Here is a 7,533-nt window from a genome sequence, read left to right on the forward strand (position 1 = left end):
AAAACCTGTGGGACACTGCAAAAGCAGTCCTAAGAGGAAAATTTATTGCATTAGATGCCTACATCCAAAAAAAAGAAAGAGAACACATCAACAACCTAATGAATCATGTTAAATAAATTAAAAAGGAAGAGCAATGGAATCCCAAACCTAGCAAAAGAAAAGAAATAACCAAAATTCAAACAGAATAAATGAAACTGAAAACAAAAGAATCTTCTAAAAATTAATGAAACAAAAAGTTCATTCTTTGTAAAGGTAAATAAAATCAATAAACCATTGGCCAGATTAAGTAGAAACAGAAAAGTAAAATCTTTAATAACCTCTATCAGAAACAAAATGAGGGAAATAACAACTGATACCCCAGGGATACAAGACTATTCTATCTCTGACTATTACAAAAATTTCTATGCCCAGAAATTGGACAATGTGGAAAAAATGAACAAATACCTGGAATATTGTCTCTGACTATTACAAAAAATCTCTATGCCCAGAAATTGGACAATGTGGAAGAAATGAACAAATACGTGGAATCACACCATCTCCCTAGACTTAACCAGGAAGAACTAGATCTCTTGCACAAACCAATATCAAGCCCTGAGATTGTAAAAACTATAAAAAAGCTTTCAACAAACAAAAGCCCTGGACCAGATGGCTTCACACCAGATTCTATCAAATCTTCAATGATGAGCTTGAACCTATACTGCAGAACCTATTCTAAAACATTGAGAAGGAAGGAATCTTCCCCAACATGTTCTATGAAGCAAAAATCACCCTGAATACCAGGAAAAGACCCAACTATAAAGGATAACTGCAGACCATTTTCACTAATGGCTGTAGATGCAAAAATACTCAACAAATTCTTGGCTAATAGATTGCAGCTATACATTTAAAAATATATACATCATGATCAAGTAGTCTTCATCCCAGGGATTCAAGGCTGGTTTAACATATTCAAATCCATAAATGTAATTCACCATATCAATAGAAGCAAAAGCAAAAACTATATGTTCCTCTCAAAAGATGCAGAAAATACATTTGATAAAATTCAGCATCCTTTTCTAACAAGAACACTTAAGAAAATAGGCATAAGGTAGCACACTTCTTAAGCTGATTGAAGCCATCTATGACAAACCCACAGATAACATCATACTGAATGGAGTAAAACTGAAAGATTTTCCACTTAGAACTGGACCCAAACAAGGATGTCCACTATTGCCACTACTATTCAACATACTATGTTTCTCCGAAAATAAGACCTACCTAAAATATAAGTCCTAGCAGGATTTCTATGCATCTGTTAAATATAAGCCCTACCCCAATAATAGGACCTAGTGTGGCATTTTGGTGTGGAGCAGTAAGGAAGACTGGAATACCTTTTATCTGCCACAGCTCCTTTCTCTAAGCCCTGTGCACTTGTGTGGGTGCACGTGTGGTAACCATGGTCACAGGCATCCTATTGCGCATGTGCTAATGGCTAGGGGAAAAGAGTTCACGCATCACTAGCACCAGCCCCACTAACAAGGTCAGCTCCCCCTGTCAGGTTCCAGAAGAAGATGACTTAACTGTATTTGAATAAATGTAGATTGTTGTATTATACTTAATAAAAATAAGACATCCCCTGAAAATAAGCCCTAGTGTGTCTTCTTGAGAAAAAATAAATATAAGACAGTGTCTTATTTTTGGGAAAACATGGTAGTTTTAGAAGTTCTGGCTAATGCAATCAGGCCAGAGAAGGATAAAAAGGGCATCCAGAGAATGGCTTACATCACAAAAATCTCAAAACTGCACATGCTGGCACAGATGTGGAAAGAAAGGAACACTTTTACACTGCTGGTGGGACTGTAAACTAATAAACCTTTTTGGAAGGAAGTATGAACAAACCTCAAAGAACTCAATCTAGATCTTCTGTTTGATCCTGAAATCCCATTACTGGGCATCTACCCAGAAGCAAAAAAAAAATCCTTTTATCATAAGGACACTAGACTGTTTATTGCAACTCAATTTACAATTGCCAAATGTGGAAACAGCCTAAATGCCCACCAACCCAGGAATGGATTAACAAGCTATGGTATATGTATACCATGGAATACTATTCAGCCATTTAAAAAATGGAGACTTTACAGCCTTTGTATTAACCTGGATAAAAGTGGAACACATTATTCTTAGTAAAGCATCATAAGAATGGAGAAGCATGAATTCTATATCCTCAATTTTGATATGAGGACAATTAATGACACTGTGGGGATGGGGGAAGGGGAGAGCAGAAAGAGAAAGAAGGAAGGAGGGGTGGGGGAAAGGAAGAGCAGAGACAGGGAAGGAGGGAGGGGGTGGGATCTTGGTGTATGACACACCTTTTGGGGTCAAGACACAATTGTAAGAGAGAATTTACCTAACAAATGCAATCAATGTAACCTGGTTTTTTGTACCCTCAATGAATCCCCAACAATAAAATAATAGCAATAATACTGTAATGAAAGAAGACACAGTATTAAAATATTTCCCATGTTAAGGGGATGGGAAATAAAGGAACATATGACATAAAGTAGTAGGCAAGTCAGTAGTTAGGGATCCAGTAAGAAATTAAAGGAAAATGTTGTGGACCCACATAGCATCTATGCACATATTTATCTCAAGAGCCCAAGAGCACAGCAAGAGGCCAGTTCTACTAGACCAGTCTCTTTGCTAGACTGGGCAAGAGCTGCAAGGCTGGAGACCAAACATTTAACATGTTTATTTACCACCCCATGCATCCTAGGACAGAAACCCACCACTGTTTCCTATAAAGGAAGCCAGAGTCTCCCTTCTCTTCCGTACTTCAGGAGGAGTAACTTTCACTTGTTGAGGCAAGAAAAATGATAAAATCTGCAACATCCATTGTTCTTAGAAGGTGGAGCCCCATTCCAGCATAACCCTGATACCAAAACTAGACAAAAACATAAGAAAAAGAAATAAAACCACAGACCACTATCTCATATGAACATACATGTAAAAATTCTCAACAAAATACTAGCAAACTGAATTCAATAGCACATTAGAAAAATCATTCATTATGATCAAGTGAAATTTATTCCAGGGATGCAAGGATGGTTCGACATATGCAAATCAATAAATGTGATGCATCACATCATCAGAATGAAGGACAAAAATCATATGATCATCTCAATAAACACAGAAAAAGAATTTGATAAAATTCAACATCTCTTCATGATAAAAACTCTCAACAAATTAAGTATGGAAGGAATGTACCTCAACACAATAAAATTCATGGACGATAAACCCACAGCTAACACATACTGAATGGGGAAAAGTTTTCCTCTAAGAACTAGAACAAGACAAGGATATCAACTCTTAACATTTTTATTCAGCATAGTACTAGAAGTTCTAGCTAGAGCAATGAAACAAGAAAAGGAAATAAAAGGCATCCAAGTTGGAAATCAGAAAGTCAAATTGTCCCTCTTTGCAGATTGCATGACTGTATACATATATATGTATATATACGTATCTACTATACACATAGACATATATACAGAGAGAGAGGGAGAGCCTAAAGCCTAAAGACTCCAGCAAAAAACTCTTAGGACTGATAAAATTCAATACAGTGCAGTACAGTACAGTTACAAGGTAGAAAATCAGCATACAAAAATTAGTAGCACTTTTACACACCAACAATGAACTAGCTGAAAAAAGAAACCAAGGGAGCAATCCCATATAAAATAGCTACAAAAATATATAAAATATCTGGGAATAAACTTAACCAAGAAGGTGAAAGATGTCTACAAGAAAAAGTATATAATTCTGATGAAAGAAATTAACGAGGACACAAAAAATGGAAATATATCCTGTGTTCATGGATTGGAAGAATTAATATTGTTAAAATGACCATACTATCTAAAGTTATCTACAGATTCAATTCAATCTCTATGAGAAACAATAGCATTCTTAACAAAAATAAATTACAAAATTTATATGAGACCACAAAAGACCCTAAATAATCCTGAATGCAAAGAACAAAGGTGGTAGAGGCATAACACTGTCTGACTTAAAAACATAAAGCTATAGTAACCAAAATAGCATGCTAGTGGTATACATAAATAGAGTAGGGCTACAGAATAGAGAACCCAGAAATAAATCTACATATTTACAGCCAAGTGATTTTTGGAAAAGGTGCCAAGAACATTCACTGAAGAAAGGACAGTCTTTTCAATAAACAGTACCAGGAAAGCAGGATATCCAAATACAGAAGAATGAAACTAGACCAAATCTGTCATCTTATGCAAAATTCGGGGGCAAATGGATTAAAGACTTAACTACAAGACTTAAACTATAAAACAACTAGAAGAAAACATAGGACAAATGCTTTGGGACATTGACCTAGAGAAAAAAATTATAAATAAGACCTCAAAAGCACAGGCAACAGAAGCAAAAATAAACAAATGAAATTATATCAAACTAAAAGCTTCTGCACAGCGAAGAAAACAATCCACAGAGTGAAACGACAGCCTATACATTGAGAGAAAATATTTGTACACTATTTATCTATCCATCAAGGGATTAATATCCAGAATATAAAAGGACTCAACAGCAAAAAAAAAAAAAAGCAATTTAAAAATGGACAAATAAGTATTTCTCAAAAGAAGACATATAAATAGTCAACAAATATATGAAAAACATGCCCGACACCACTAATTACCAGGGAAATGCGAATCAAAACAACAATGAAGGGTCATCTCACCCCAGTTAGAATGAATGGCTATCATCAAAAAGACAAAAAATAACAAATTCTGGCTAGGATGGGGATAAAAGGGATCCCTTGTACACTGTTGGTGGAATGTAAACTGATATAGCAACTAAAGAAAACATTACTGAGGTTCCTCAAAAAATAACAAATAGAACTGCTGGGTATACATCTAAAGGAAAGAAAGTCAGTATATCAAAGGAACATCTGCACTCCCATGTTCATTGCAACACTAGTCACAATAGCCAAGATAGGGAATCAACCTAAGTGTCCATCAGTGGATAAATGGGTAAATAAAATGTGATACATACACACAAAAGAACACTACTCAGCTATAAACAAAGAATGAAATTCTGTCATCCACAGGAACATAGATGGCCTTGGAGGACATTATGTTAAATGAAATAAGCCAGAAACAAGTTAAATACCACATGTTCTCACTCATATGTAGAAGCTAAAAGAGTTGATCTCACAGAAATAGAGAATAGAATAGTAATTCTTAGAGGTCAGGAAGGGTAGAGGATCATAGGAAGGACTGATTAAAGGATACAAAATTATAGCTAGACAAGAATAAGTTCTAGTGTTCTATAGCACTGTAGGATGAATATAGTCAACAACAGTTATGTATTCTCCTGTAGCTAGAAGATTTTGAATGCTTCCAACAAAAGAAATGAAAAAACATTTGAAATGATAGATGCACTAATTACCCTGACTTGATCACTATACATTACAAATACGAAACTCAACTATTAACTCCATAAATATGCACAATTATTATGTTGATTAAATTTTTAATTAAAAAGTAAAAGGTGGAGCCTGGTTAAAAGTTTTGAATTGGTAGAAACACATTGTCCAGAAGTGGCTGGAGAGTTGCTTTGAGCCCACTGCAGAGAAAAAAGGCAGGGAGATGAGTCAGGGGCTCCCACTCTCCAGGCCAAGCCTATGAAAAAAAAAAAAAGAGTTAGCATTAAATCTTCGTGATGCTTTTAAAGATATGTATTTTTCATTCTAGGATTCAATGAGAGATATATGAGATGAGATTTTTTGTAAGGAAACACTTGTCATCTGTCCCACCAATGTGGTTAAGTATCCCAAATGGAGATTTCCATGATATTCCTGATAAATCTCCCCAGAGTTAGCCCTCCCAAATGGGACAGGGAAACGCATCCTCAGATTTGGGGCAGGATTTGATGATTCTTAGCATTTTATGATTGCAATCCCTTCTGGAAATCTAGTGTATTATCAATGGCTACTTTAGTACTGCAAGAGCAGAGCTGAGTAGTAGTGACAGGTTACTCTACGCTATCTTCCCTTTAAGGAAAAGTGTGCCAACCTCTGGTTTGCATGACTATATTTTTCATGTCATATAAAGGAGTGGGATGATTTTAAATGCTTGTGCCTCATTATTTGAACCCATCCATCTATCCACTCTGAAAATCGGTATGGACTCTAAGCCCTGACTCATGTAGGGGTGGTCTTCTGTGAGTCTATTGTGTATTCATTGGAGAATGTTGAGCAGGCTCCTATAAACCTAAATAAGCTGTAAAGACTTTGATGTTACCTATAAATAAGGGCCTCCAGTACTTTCCTACAGGGCTAAATATACAAGGCAGTGTCATCTGTCAGCCTCTTCTTGGGTGGGCCAGCAAACATCAACCAAATTTGTAAAATACACTTTTCACCACTGGCAAAAACGGGAACTGACACAGTCACATCTATCAGACTGAACACCAGGGGATGGCAGGTTCCACAGGGTGTAAAGGGCACGATTTTCTCAGACTAAGAGATATGAGGAGGAGCAGACATGCTGCTAGCACTGAGCAGAGCATGTCCTGGGCACACCAGGAGACTCTGCCTTGTGTCTGCCAGTCAGGGCACAACTAGCTCTCTTCCAAAGGAAAGGTGAGGAAGAATATGGCAGAGGGTGCAACTTAATTCCTTCAAGTTTACCATAAAGAGATCTATTATTCAAGAGCCCTGGGCAGCCAAAAAAGGTAGGAAATGCTGATTTAGAAGATGCTCCTATATGTAGTCTGGTGGGGGGAACAGCATGTGTATAAGTTTTCTGGAGCTACTGTCACAAAGGACCACAAGCTTGCATCTTAAACAACAGAAATCGATTCTCTCTCAGTTCTGGAGGCTTGAAGGATGGAATCAGGTGTTCAAAGAAGCTTACTCCTGCTGAAGGACCTAGGAAAGGATTCTTCCTCCCTCTTCTGGCTTCAGGGGGCTCCAGGCATTCCTCAGCTTGTGGCTGTGTCCTTTGTGTCTTCATATTGTCTTCCCTTTCTGCATGTCTGTCTCTATTTCCAGACTTCCCCTTTTTATAAGGACATCTGTTATCTTGAATTAAGGCCCACCATAATGGTCTGAGTGTATCACCTCCATAAAGGCTCTACCTCCTAATAAGGGCCCATCCTAAGGGTTTATGGGTCAGGACTTTAACATGTCTCTGTGGAAAAACACAAGTTAACCCATAACACCACATAAAGAAGTGAGAAATCAAGGGCCAAGTGCAGTGGCTCATGCTTGTAATCATAGCACTCTGGGAGGCTGACGTGGAAGTATCCCTTGAGTTCAAGAGTTCAAGACCAGTGTGAACAAGAGCAAGACCCTTGTCTCTTCTAAAAACAGAAGAACTGGCCAGGCTTTGTGACAAGTGTCTGTAGTCTCAACTACTCAGGAAGCTGATGCAAGAGGATCACTTGAGCCTAAGAGTTTGAGATTGCTGTGAGCTACAGCACCATGGCACTCTACCAAGGGCAACAGAGTGAGACTCTATCTCAAAAAAAAAAAAAAAA

The sequence above is a fragment of the Otolemur garnettii genome, unplaced genomic scaffold, assembly GCF_000181295.1.
Source record: "Otolemur garnettii isolate 467f Iridium unplaced genomic scaffold, OtoGar3 scaffold00249, whole genome shotgun sequence".
Classification (NCBI taxonomy): Eukaryota; Metazoa; Chordata; class Mammalia; order Primates; family Galagidae; genus Otolemur; species Otolemur garnettii.